The sequence below is a fragment of the Diceros bicornis genome, chromosome 30 (assembly GCF_020826845.1).
Source record: "Diceros bicornis minor isolate mBicDic1 chromosome 30, mDicBic1.mat.cur, whole genome shotgun sequence".
NCBI classification, from domain to species: domain Eukaryota; kingdom Metazoa; phylum Chordata; class Mammalia; order Perissodactyla; family Rhinocerotidae; genus Diceros; species Diceros bicornis.
Window position 1 is genome coordinate 5,116,910 of NC_080769.1, and position 13,225 is coordinate 5,130,134.

A 13,225-nucleotide genomic window follows, 5' to 3' on the forward strand; every position below is an offset into this window, starting at 1 on the left:
CCCAGGCCCTCTGCACTCCTCACCAGTTTCCTTTACTCTTTAGGACCGATCACCATCAGACACATGGTGTACTTTTATTTACTTTTCTTCTTTCTTCTCTTCTAAAATGTCAGCTATAAAGTAAACAGGGATATTTGTTCTGCTTTGTTCACCAAAGCACCTACCAGAAGGCCTGTCACACCAATACTTCTTGCAGATCAGGGCTCATAGTGAGACAGACAAACACACACACGCTCACATGGAAGCTTCACACAGACCTCATCACAGGCCCAGATCTTCACACAGTGCATTGTTCTCACTCCCATCCCACCTGGTAGAGGGGTGTCTCCTGGCTCCCAAACCAATCCCCAAAGAGTGTGTCTCAGCTCCTCCACATGGGGAAGGGATTTCACCCTTCCTGACACCACACAGGACAAACAGCACATCTTTACAAAAAACACAAAATGGGAGACTGGATGGCAGAGTCAGGGCCCAGAATGGCTGGAGTCATGATGTTCCAGCCCCTCTCACTGCTATAAATGCATCCAGAAACTCACTCCTCACGAATTGTCCCTCTGTCACTTTGCTTTTCTACTGTGAGCTCAGTGAGGGACCAAAGGTAACAATCTCCTCGCTCAGCACTCATGTCCTGTGCTGCAGGCTCCTTGGTAAACATCACCTCTGCTGTGGACTCATATTCCCACAGACCTCACTCAGTCCCCCTACGGGGTCCCCACCATCTTAACTGAACACTTTCTCTTTAGGATCAGTGTCCAATTTGTACCCTTGAGATTTTAATTTATGGAGGTGACTAAGTGACAACATGGACAGGCAAACATCATTTAAAGATTTTTATTACTTACACTTCCCAAGATAAGGGGGCATGCCATGCCAGGCAGGGTCACAGGGGATGCATCAGGTTTGCTCAGGAGGCAGAATCAGGAGTTTGACAAAAACCTAGGCCACAGCCTTCATCTGGGGTTACACAGGAAATGTTAAGTCAGGGCAGAGTGAGCAGCTAAGGATTAGCTACTTTGAACACTTCCAGCAGCCTTTGCGGCATAGAGATGGTCCTTAGTCATCTGGTTCCTGGCCCTGGGTTGGTTTAGGGCAGGGGAGATATTGTCTTGGTGTGTGAGAGGTGGATAAGGAGGTCTGTAGGGACAGGGCACTGGACTGGGTGGTGTGCACATGAAAGGCCTGCTCCAGACAAGCTGTCCACTGCCAACATGGAAGTAGGTCCCCCTGGGAGGGGCAGTGTCTCCCTATGTCTGAGAGGCCCCCCAAGATGTCAAAACATCTGAAGAGACAGAAAATAAAACACATGATTAACACAATCAGAAAGAAGACAAGGATTTGTCTGCTCACATCAGTTCAATTCAACATGGTAGGGAGGTGCTACCAGGGCAATTAGGCACCAAGTGAAACAAACACATTCCAGATTTTAAGGACACACACACATAGCCCCCCAGACAGACATACAAAATCTCACAGCTTTCTCACTGGACATACATGAGCACACACCCACACACAGACACCCAAAGTCACAAACCCTCAGAGACAATGGCCCAGAGACACACAGCGCAGGCCCTGAAGAGGGGAGAGTCAGAGCCCACAATGGCTGCAGTGATCAAGTGTTCCAGCCCCTCACACTGCCGTGATCACTTCCAGAAATGCGCCCCTCACCACGTGCCCCTTCCTCACTTTGCTTTCCCATTGGAAGCTCAGTGCAGACAACAAAAGTCTGTGTGTCCTCACCCAGCTGCTGTGTCCCCAACTGGGGTCTTTGTAGACTAGGTTCCATCACCCTGAGGTCTCACCTGCAAGGAGACTTCATGTAGGTCAGCCTGTTGGGCTGTTCTCACTGAGGCCTTATTACTGCCTTGCCCTGGAATGTTTGCTGATGGGGGCTGGAGGTCTCAGGATCTCAGACCCCACGCATCCCAGCCACAGAGACATCACCTTGGGGACCCAGCAAAGCCCTGGAAGTTGTTGCAAAAGCTGCTTGGAACATGGTTTGGCTCATTTCTGCCTCTTCCCTTCTAGCAACAGTGGGTGCAGCCTCTGACATGTTGGGGGGGGCACCACCACCTGTGTCTGTGCATTTCAGGAAAGGTGGAAATCCCTGCCGTTTCTCATCACTTCCTTTGTGTGGTGCCCATTGCATTCTGGGAGACATGTGAAGGGAGGGGGCACCGTGACTGTGGAGGGTCTGGTTGAGATTACCATTTCCCACAGACCTCAGGACTGGAACTCTACAGGATGAGTCCTGTTCCAGAAGAAGTAAGCACTGGCCTTGGTGGGTGGGCTCCAAACTCACTCTAGGGGCGGGTTCTGAGGTGAGGGAGTTGGGCGTGATCAGCACATGAGCCACTGAAACCACAGGGTGGAAAGTGCCAGAGATCTCAGGGAGAGGGATTTAGGCACAGCTAGGCACCTGAGGAAGTCCCAGAGCTAGGTCAAGGCAAGACAAATCTTTGACAATATTGGTGGTATTGAGACTACCATTAAACTTTGCTTGTTGGGACAGAAGTGACGTTTATGTGACAGTGGGGGACTATTGTGTTCCAGGGGCCTGTGCCTTATGACACGGGTTCTGGGTTCTGCCATTGCCTCACTGCACAGTCAGGTGGGGTTGCAAATGTGAAAACACATACAGCAAATCTCGTTTAAAATGGAGTCAGGAAGCCCTGAAGGGGGAGCTCTCATGCACTACTACTCACCATGCCTTGCAGATCCTAAACAGGAAGAAGTGTACCTCTCATTCCCCAACAGGATGAAGCTTACTTTACAGACCCCAGCAGGAGGAAGGAAGAATTTCTCCTTGCCCAGCAACAGCCCAGCCAATGAGAAACCACCACACTCAGCCAATGAGAAATCACCACACACAGCCACTGTCACCACCCTGAACTCTCCTTCTCCTTCAATGGACTTCTGTTCCAAACAGCCCCTCCCAGCTTCCTCCTTTCCTCTACAAAAGCGGCCCATCTGTTCTATTCTCCCTACCTGCCAATGGCTCACCAGTTTCCATGTCCTGAATTGTACTTCTTCTATTCCCAAATAAACTCATCTTACTGGTAAAATAACTGGCTCTTTTGATTTTAAGCTCAACACAACAGACAATTCCCAGAGTGGGACAGGTGTTGCATTTAAACATGTTTCCCAGCAAGGGGGCACAGAGTAAGCTTAAAATAGGAATCTTCACAGCAGGAAATGGCCTCAAGACCTGGTCTGGGAAGACATGATGTTGAGACCCCAGGATTAGATGAGGATGCACCCAGGCAGATCCCACTTGTGAGGATGTGTTAGATGCACCTTTATGTTTCAGACCACCACATTCCCAGGATGTGACCCGAGAAACCTGGTATCAACGCAAAGACAGATACCGGGATCCCTAGCAATTTCTCACCAGTTATGAGAATGACATGAGGGCAGATGTAGTCTTAGAGGGAGTTTTCTAACTTCAGACTGGGTACCAAGAAAAGTCTATAGTAGCCTATGTCCTTCTTCCCAAGTCCTTCCATATCTTCCTAAGAGGAACCCAAGCTGGTGGAAGCAAGTGTTGCACACGTAGCAATCCAAGGTCAGGAGCGTTTAACATTCTCCTAGATGTGAAAACCTTTTGTTGTTTTCTATTATTTGTTTTTAGTATATACACATACTATATTAAGAGCAGTTGTGCATTTTCACAAACGTATAGTTATACCACCATCAGGACGGAGAAGACTCCATTACCCAAAGGAACACTCTCATGGTGCCCATTGGTACTGAACCCTCCCACCATTAAGAACCGGGGGCCGGCCCCGTGGCTTAGCGGTTAAGTGCACGCGCTCCGCTGTTGGGGGCCCAGGTTCGGATCCCGGGCGCACAACCACGCACTGCTTCTCTGGCCATGCTGAGGCTGTGTCCCACATACAGCAACTGGAAGGATGTGCAACTATGACATACAACTATCTGCTGGGGCTTTAGGGGAAAATAAGGAGGAGGATTGGCAATAGATGTTAGCTCAGAGCCGGTCTTCCTCAGCAAAAAAAAAAAAAAAAGAGGAGGATTAGCATGGATGTTAGCTCAGGGCCGATCTTCCTCACAAAAAAAAAAAAAAAGAACCGATCTGTTTTAGGTTCCTATACCTTTGCCCTTCCTGAATGTCATGTAAGTGGAACACCATGTCACCTTACAAGTCCTGTTTGGAAACTTTGATGCCACTTTTGTAAAAGGGCATAATTATACAAACCTTGCAGTGTTACTGTGGGTTTGAAATTTTTGACATTGCCCAGGAAAGGGCACACATTATGCCTTCAAAACTAAGAGATTCCACAGTTACGGGCTATGTCAATTTGGGAAAGACCCCATGCTTAACTTTCTTCATCTGCAACATGGGTGGAAGGATGGGGGCAGGGGATCAATAATTATAAAATCACGTAATCTCTACAATGCTAAGAAAACGTAAATTAGCTCTGAAAAAAGGAAGAAGTTTGGATTTCCATTGTTGTTTAATGAAACAAAAGCTGTCATGTTTTACCCCGTCATCCATATCATCTCCTGGAAATGTAAACATATGGATATGATCCCCAAAAACAGCAAAAATGGGCTTTGGGGGCTGTATGCATCATTGAAACAAAAACCTCCCAGCTACTCCTCTTACGAAAAAGCATAGGAAATTTCCCAGGTTGAGGATGTCAAATTTACCTCCTTTGCCACCACACAGGATATTACTCTAAATGATGCTGTGTGGGGCCGGCTCAGTGGCGGAGTGGTTAAGTGCGCACGCTCCGCTTCGGGGGCCCGGGGTTCGCAGGTTCGGATCCCAGGTGTGCACCAACTCACCGCTTGTCAGGCCATGCTGTGGCGGCATCCCATATAAAGTAGAGGAAGATGGGCATGGATGTTGGCCCAGGGCCAGTCTTCCTCAGTAAAAAAGAGGAGGATTGGCATTGGATGTTAGTTCAGGACTGATCTTCCTCACAAAAAAAATAATAAATAAAATTAAAAATAAATAAATAAATAAAATGACACTGTGTGTCTACAGCTCACCTCAGTTATTCCTTGGATCATTACCCTCTAAACATTCAGAGCTCTTTTTAGTGTTTTAACCAGGAAATCACATTGAACTTGCACAGATATTATTCTACTCACAGGAAACCCATGATGGGCTACAACTGTGCAAATGACCAGAACCCTTCCTCAGACTGGGAGAAACTTGAAGATTCCATGGGGTACAAATCACGTCACTCAGTAGAAGAGCAGCAAAATGATACGCTGAATGAAAAATCATTTTCAAATCCTTTCAACTGATGTTAAACAGAAACATAAATACCACAAATCCCCATGGCCCAAAGCAATGGAAGTCTCGAGTTCCAGACACCCATATATCTGGATCATGATCAAATAGCACATGCAGTAAAAGGTTTAACCACGGCTAAAATGAAGATGAACTCTGTCTATGCCTCTATCTTTATGGGAACCACTGCTCTTAATCACAGGAATGCAGGACTTGCAGTGTTGCTGTCCATTGTTTACATCCACACCCGAGCAGTTCCTCCAACAGTGCTTAAGATGAATTAGATGGTGGGGAAACAATGATCAATGATGACATCTTCACTCACTGAGGCCTCTACATACCACAGAGAAGATATACATTCATCAATGGATGAATGGATACAGAAGTTGTGGTATACATATATATATATATATACACTGGAGTATTATTCAGCCATAAAAAGCAAGGAAATCTTACCATTTGTGAAAATGTGGATGGAACTTGAAGGCACTATGCTAAAGGAATTAAGTCAGATAGAGAAATCAAGTACTTTATGATCTCACTTATATGTGGAATCTGGAAAAAAAACCAAACTCATAGAAAACGAGATCAGACTTGTGGTTACCAGAGGTGGGGGTAGGGGCAGGGAAAGAGACAACTGGAGGAAGGCAGTGAAAAGATACAAACTTCCAGTTATAAATAAATAACTTCTACGGATGTAATGTACAACATGACAACTATAGCTAACATTGCTGTACGGTACATAGGAAAGCTGTCAGAGTAAATCCTAAGATTTTTCATCACAAAGAGAAAATTTATTTCTTTATTCTTTTCTTCTTTCTTTTCTTTTTATTCTATCTATATGAGAAGATGGATGTTAACTGCCCTATTGTCGTAACCATTTCACAATATGTGTAAATCAAACCATCATGTTGTATACCTTAAGTTTATAAAGTCACGTATGTCAACTTTTTCTCAAACTGGGGAAAAAAAGGAGTCAGAGACTTCTGGTCTCTGGTCTGTCATGCAAGGAACTCAGAAGCCAGATTCCAGTTCTCAAACTAAAAAACCCAAGAAACTTGAAATCATCAACTCTTCCATCAGAGAATTGAGGTCACAGGGTAAACCACTGTCTCCATAATTAGAGAGACAAAAATGTAGCAATTTAAAAAAACACCCAAAACATTCTGTTCTTAACAAGGCGTGTCCTAAAAACAATCTATTTCACAAGAGGATAACTGACTAAGATTTTCCCAAAGCCTAATTAACCAGGGGTACTGAAATAGACAACTTAAACCACTTCTAGCCTTTTCTGCTCTCAAAGTTGGGGCAATTGTGAGGATGATAGGGGCTTTTTCCCCTCCTGACACCAAATATTTGGTGTCTGTTCCAATGTCACTTTTCCAACACTACATCACCAAAGAGCTGTCCAAAAGTTCAATTCAATTCTAACACTAACTACCCAGAGTTCACATCAGACTCCACAGGTTAAGAGCTCAGTCCCAAAAACTGCCCCTTCTTTAGATGCCAACCACAAATGGGGTGCCCAGGCCACCAACATTTCTACTCAGCCATCTACAGATTCACAGATTCTCTCAACATCTCATTACATTTGGTAATTTACTGAAAAGATTCTCAGACCTCAGCAAACTGCTTTACTTACTATTATTGGTTTACTATAAAGGACACAACTCAGGAACAGAAAAAAGGTAGAGATGCACAGGCAAAGTAGGGTGGTGGTATGGGTGAGGGGAGTGGAGGTGGAGGGGGCTGCAGACATTCAACATCCTCTCTGGACACTCCACCCTCCCAGCACCTGGATGTGCTCACCAACCTAGGAACTTTCTGAATTCTGTCTTTAAGGACTCTGAAGGAGGTTTCATTACATGCACACAATTTATTAAATTATTGGTCACAGCCATTGGTCAACTCAGTCTCCAGCCCTTATCCTCTCCACAGAGGCTGGGAGCTGAGGCTGTAAGTCCTAAGCGGCTAATCAAGGCTTGGTGTTTCTGGTATCTAACCCCCATCCTGAAGCTATCTAGGAGCTGGCCGAGAGTTGCCTCATTAAAACAAGACACTCTATCACCCTTATCACTCAAGTAATCCCAAGGGCTCCACGAGTTTTTTGCTAGGAACTGAGGGCAAAGACCAAACATCTTTCTTATTATATCACAGAAAGTCAAGTCCAGGGACAAAGGCTCACTAAAATATTGAGACCAAAGCACTGGACTAGAGAATGCTTCCCGGAACTCTACCCACACCTACCTCTACATCAACTGGGATCTTGTTTAATATTAGTGGACTACACAGAAAGAACTAGCTGCTTTCAGGTAACACCAGGAGGAAGGCAAGGATGTCCCCTCCCACCACTCCTAGTCAACCGTGTACTAGAATTCTTAGTTGATACAATTAGACACAAAAAGGAAATAAAAACTACATAGATTGGGAAGCAGGAAATAAAACTGTCCTTATGGCACAAGATTCTCTACGGAGAAAATCTCAAAGACCAAAGGCAAGTCAATGAGAATACAAAGTCTTTTCAACAAATAATGCCAGAAAAACTAGTAGTCCACCTGCATAAAAGAAGAATCTAGACAAAGACTTTAGATTTTTCCCAAAAATTAAATCAAAATGAATCACAGATCTTAATATAAAATGTAAAATGACAACACTCCTAAAAGATAAAACAGGAGAAAATCTAGGTAATCTTGGGTTTGGTGATTAACTTTTAGACAAAATACCAAAAGCAAGGTCCAAGATAGAAAAAAATAAGTTTTCCTTCATTAAAATCAAAAGCTACACTTAGTGAAACATGAAGTTTAGAGAATGAAAACAGAAGCCATTAACTGGAAGAAAATATTTAAAAATCACTTATCTGATAAAGGACTGGTATGCAAAACATCAAAAGAACTCTTACAACTCAACAAAAAGATGAACATCCCAGTTAAAAATGGGCAAAAGATTTGAACACACACTTCAACAATGATATACATTATGGTAAGTAAGCACATGAAAACATGTTCCAAATCGTATGTCACTAGGAAATTGCAAATAAAAGAGGAATGAAGTATCAGCAGACACTTATTACAATGGCTGAAATTAAAAACATTGAGAACACCAAACGATGATGAACATGGAGAACAGGAACTTTCATTCATTGCCAGTGGGAATGGAGAATGGTATGCCTACTTCGAAAGAAAGGCAGTTTCTTAAAACTAAGTCTACACTTACCATACGATGCAGCCATCATGTTGTTTCAACTTACCAAAACAACTTGAAAACTGATGTTCACAAAAATCCTGCACAGGAATGTTTATAGGAGCTTTATGCATAATTGTCAAGACCTAGATATAACCAAGATAATTTCAATAGGCGAATGGATAAACAATCACTGGTACATCCATAGGATGAAGTATTCTTCAGTGATGAAGAGAAATGAGGTTACCAAGCCAAAAAGACATGGAGAAACTTTAAGATCATACAGCTAAGTGAAAGAAGCCAATATGACAAGGCTACACACCATAAGATTCCAAGCATGTGACAGCCTGGAAAAGATAAAGGTATAAGACACTGAAACATCATTCATTGCTAGGGATTAGGCGGTGGGAGGGAGGGATGAACAGGTGGAGCACAGGAGATTTTTAGGACAATGCAAGTATTCCATACGATCCAGAAATGATGGAGACATGTCATTTTCCATTGGCCAAAGCCCAGAGATTGTATAAGACAGAGTCAACACTAATGTAAACTATGAACTTTCACCCATCAAATTGGCTCATCAAATGTAACGAATATATGACAGTAATACAAGATATAAAGTTTTCTGTAAACCTAAAACTACTCTTAAAAAAAAATAAAGTCTACTAGGAAAAAAAGATAAAGAAAGACACATTAATATTGACCCCTGATGACTGACTCATGACAGACACAGGCCATCTTTCATTCACTGAATTTGAACTTATTTCAATGAGCCATAATGGTGCTCCATGAGGACTGCACCGTGAGACTTGGAAGAGAGGAGCACTTTCCATTGAATGCCTTGTTAAGAGCCCAGCACTGTATATTCTGAGAAGTGAAATGAGGGCCTTTGTTACTATCAGTAGTGTCTGCAACTCCTACGTGGATAAAGAGTGTCCTGGCAAGGCTTGGTGCATGGCCTTCATATGTGTAGAGACAAGTGTTACTTTGGTTTCTATTGTAGGTAACTGTGAAGCAAGAGATTCTCCAAGTTCTTTTACCACAAAGGGGCAACTCTCAGGGAATCACTCACAATCTGTAATGTCTGCAGCTGGAGCCAATTGTTGGTGGGTGCTAAGATGACTGCTGGATGTACGGTCAGTGTAATGACCCTTGTGTCCAGTCCTTCATGAGAGATGTCCCAATTAAGACATGAAAAGCAGCAACTCTGCCTGAGCTCCATCATGTACAGATGTGGTGATGTTGTCCCCCAAGTCTATGAACTCCCATTGCTTTTCACTCAGGGAATCCTAAAGATGTCCCCAAGGAGCCTGGGGTTCTTGGACAGGGGTGACCTCCTTCAATACCATGGCACCTGGCAGCAGACTGAGGACAGTGTAGACCACCCCCTCCTGCAGGTAGGATATCCCAGAGGGCCCAGGTTTGGCTCCATCATGTCACTAGGGGGTCTTGGTAGCCATGTGGAGCCCTTGGAGTGCAGCTTCCAGGTCTCAGGTTAAAATGGCCTGCTGGATAGATGGTCCCATGCTCAGGGCCATCTGCTTTCAGGATAGCCTCACAAGCAAATGTCATTGCAGCTCAAATGGCATATAATGTGGGGCCTAGGGCAGGGTCTTGCATCAGAAGCCTATGGACAACCTAAGGCCATCATGGGTCCCCCAGGAGGCATGACAGAAAGTCACTGAGGCGTCTATAGTGAAGGAGTCTCTGAGGGCACTAACAAGAATGTGCTTGTATGGCAAAATTGCAAGTAACAACACAAATGCGGTCAAGTAAAACTTGTAAACAAGGCATATATTGCCTCCCAAACATCAAGAGAACCTAGTAGATATTGTGGTTGCTGAGGGGAAAAATAGCTATTTCTTCATGGTGCCAGAGAAGGAGCAGGTCTCACATTATCAAATGATTTCCAGAAATTTAACAAAGTTGTCAGGGCCTCATATTATATATGTGGCAATGTCCCATCCACTTTTTCTGAACTACTTTTTTCAATATTTGCATGTCCTGAATGTCCTCAGAGGAGATGTCACTAATATAACTTGGTACCTGTGTTCTTGGAGAAACCAGGATGCAGTTCAGATCTTGTCTGGAATGACTGTGGGGGAGGGTAATGTTGAAGATCCCTGAGGAGAACCCAGTAAAGGTATACCCTGTCCCTTCAGAGGGGAAGGCCAAGTGCAGCTGAGAGGCTGTTGACATAGGCACTGAATAGAACAGGCTTAGCCAAATCCGTGAGAGCAGGATATTTATCAATTGCTGATTGGTTGTAGTCAGTAATTTCCATAGAGTTGAGAACTGGGTATAGAGGTCTGTGTGGTGCAACCGTAGCCTCAAGTTGAGGTAAACCACTCTGAGGTGTCAATCATTCTTTCCAGGTTTAATAACAGGACAAATTAAGCTGTTAAAAGAAGCACTAGAAATAATTAACCCTTCACTTACTAGGTTTTCTAGACAGTTATCAATCCTTCAAGGCCCTGGGTAATTTACATTGGGCCATACTAACTGCTTGATTTGTGGGGTAAGGTCCCTGGAGTCCCAATTTGTCAGGCCAATTTGTAAGTGGCAGAGACTTCATTTAACTGTAATTCTTGATCATTGGATCAGAGCTTCCCAGCTCACTAGGTGATATTTTAGGACAACCAGTGTTATGACCATTGAGAATTTAGGCAAGACCATATTTCTGATGGCTAAAGATGAAACACTTGTCCTATTTGTCCTCTAAATTATACTCAATAACACCCCTAGGATCATCAGGGGCATTACGGGATCCTAAAATTTAGTGAGATCCCAGGTATGTGTAATTTGACACCTAGTATTGATTAACTGCTTGAAGGTTTCTGAATTAGTGCATTACATCAGATAGCAAAATTAATTCAGAACCAGGCATCTGCCAGTGTCTGTGTCAGCTCGCCCACACCAGGTCACAACAATGGCCGCCGCCAATATTCCAGGCCGTCAAGAGGTCTCACTTCTCACCGAGATGCACCAAGAGCCTATCAAGACCAGCCAGAATCTCCAGACAAAAACCACAGGGAACCAGATCTCAACTCAAGAGAAGTCCCAGCATCTTAACCTCATTACTGTAGGTCACCCTTGAGTCCAGGCTTCAAGCATCCCAGGTGCTTCAGCTGACATACTATATCTAGAATCCTAGGAGATGTAACCACTAACCATCTGAAAGTGACCGATACTCAAGGGAGAAGTAATCACCAACCATCCTGAAACTGACCAAGCCTGCCCAGAAGAGCTACGCCCATGGCCTTTGCCTTATTTTTAATACAACAACCTCTCCAGGAGGAGCTTAGCCCTCATTATGTGGAAACATGTTCTCCAACCAAGCCAGTGCAAGCGAATACCTGTCTCTCCCTTTTGAACTTTCATTCCCCTACCAAAATAAAAGTTCCTGCTTCCCTTTGTTCAGGGATGCCATGACTTTGGAAACGATTCCTCATGTCCACCTATTTGCTGTAAATACACTTTACTTTGGGAGACCAAAAAAAAAAAGAATTAATTCAGAACCTATGTGGTAGAGGCCCAAAAGTCAACCTTTATCTGTTTTGTTATGTAAACTCTTTCAGTATATTTTGGATTTCCAATTGGGGCAAATTGTGGACCTTTGTTTCAGTATTTTATCTATCATTTCCTTCCTCCTGATCTTCCCTGTTTTGTTTTCTTTCTCATGGGATATACTTCAGGGAGGGAGTGCCTCTCTATTCTGGTATCTATAAATTTTTTCCATCCAAGAGCCTCAAAACAGTGCCATCAGGGTTAGGAGCCCCCCATGACATCTGGTTGCTTTATAGGGTTTAAACCCTGGGCTTAAGTCAGGTTTGAACTAACACCTTGTGCCACAGGGGTGCCATGGGTGTTGTCCCCTATAACCTGAAGATCAGGATCTTTGTCACAGTAGAGGCAGGGGCAGCAGCAGCAGAGGTACTTAAGGGTCCTGGACAGCCCTCTGGTGTTAGGAGTGTGGACTCAGCCCGCCACCTACTGCCTGCCTTTCCCCCTCTCTTCTCTTTTGTTAAATGACTGCTCTTTCAGGAGTGACCCTCTGATGGACCCCCCTCCTGCACAGGGTATAGTCCCTGTCTACACCCCCATCCCTGGGGAATGTTGGGCCAACACAGCCTCTGTCACAGCTTCACTCTAACACACAGATAAATCCCAGCAAAGACAATGACCCAGGACTCATTTAAGGAGGCCCCAATCCCACAGTCCTGCACCCAAACGCATATAAATTCTTCAAACTACCAACTCTGGTCAGCTGAGCCTAGAACTGAGGCTTGGTGGGTCAACACTGCAACACGGGGCAGCACAGCTCACAGCACAGGCTCCCCAGCAAGCAGCAGCCCGCAGTGCAGGCCGCCACCAGGCAGCAGAGCAGGTGAGCAAGTCAGAGCAGGAGAAGACAGACCCACGGGTGGGGCTCATGTCTGGACATGCTGCTCAGGACAAAACTGTTATGGTCACTGCAGAGGGGTGGGTCCTTTGTTGAGGCTGATGCCAGTGTGGCGCGCGCGCACACACACACACACACACACACACACACACACACACACAGGGTAGGAAAAGGCTTAGGACTCACATAATACAGGTCTGAGGGGGAGGGCAGGTCAGCCTCTCAAGCAGCTCTGGAAGGGCTCAGAAAGCAAGGAAGGGAGCCTGGCCTGGGTGTGCACTGGGCTGGGGGGTGGGGCCGGGGCAAGAGTTCTGCACACAGGCAGGGGCTTGTGTGGTGGCATCTCCTGCCTGCTCTAGAGGGGAGAACACCCAGGCTTTCTC

General features: G+C 44.8%; 2 protein-coding genes and 1 long non-coding RNA gene across 5 annotated transcripts in view; 1 reads left to right on the plus strand and 2 right to left on the minus strand.

The window, feature by feature from the left end:
- The window catches only part of LOC131394539 (zinc finger protein 709-like), a 212,571-nt gene that overhangs the window by 137,899 nt on the left and 61,447 nt on the right, over positions 1–13,225 (plus strand). The gene's annotated exons all lie outside the window — the stretch shown is intronic.
- LOC131394526 (zinc finger protein 709-like) overlaps positions 1–13,225 on the minus strand; it is a 58,467-nt gene that overhangs the window by 42,076 nt on the left and 3,166 nt on the right. The gene's annotated exons all lie outside the window — the stretch shown is intronic.
- LOC131394575 (uncharacterized) lies at positions 817–5,668 on the minus strand. The gene is made up of 2 exons (XR_009216198.1): positions 3,389–5,668; positions 817–1,279 (listed from the first exon to the last, which is right to left on the minus strand). It is a non-coding gene; the product is annotated as an uncharacterized LOC131394575 (long non-coding RNA).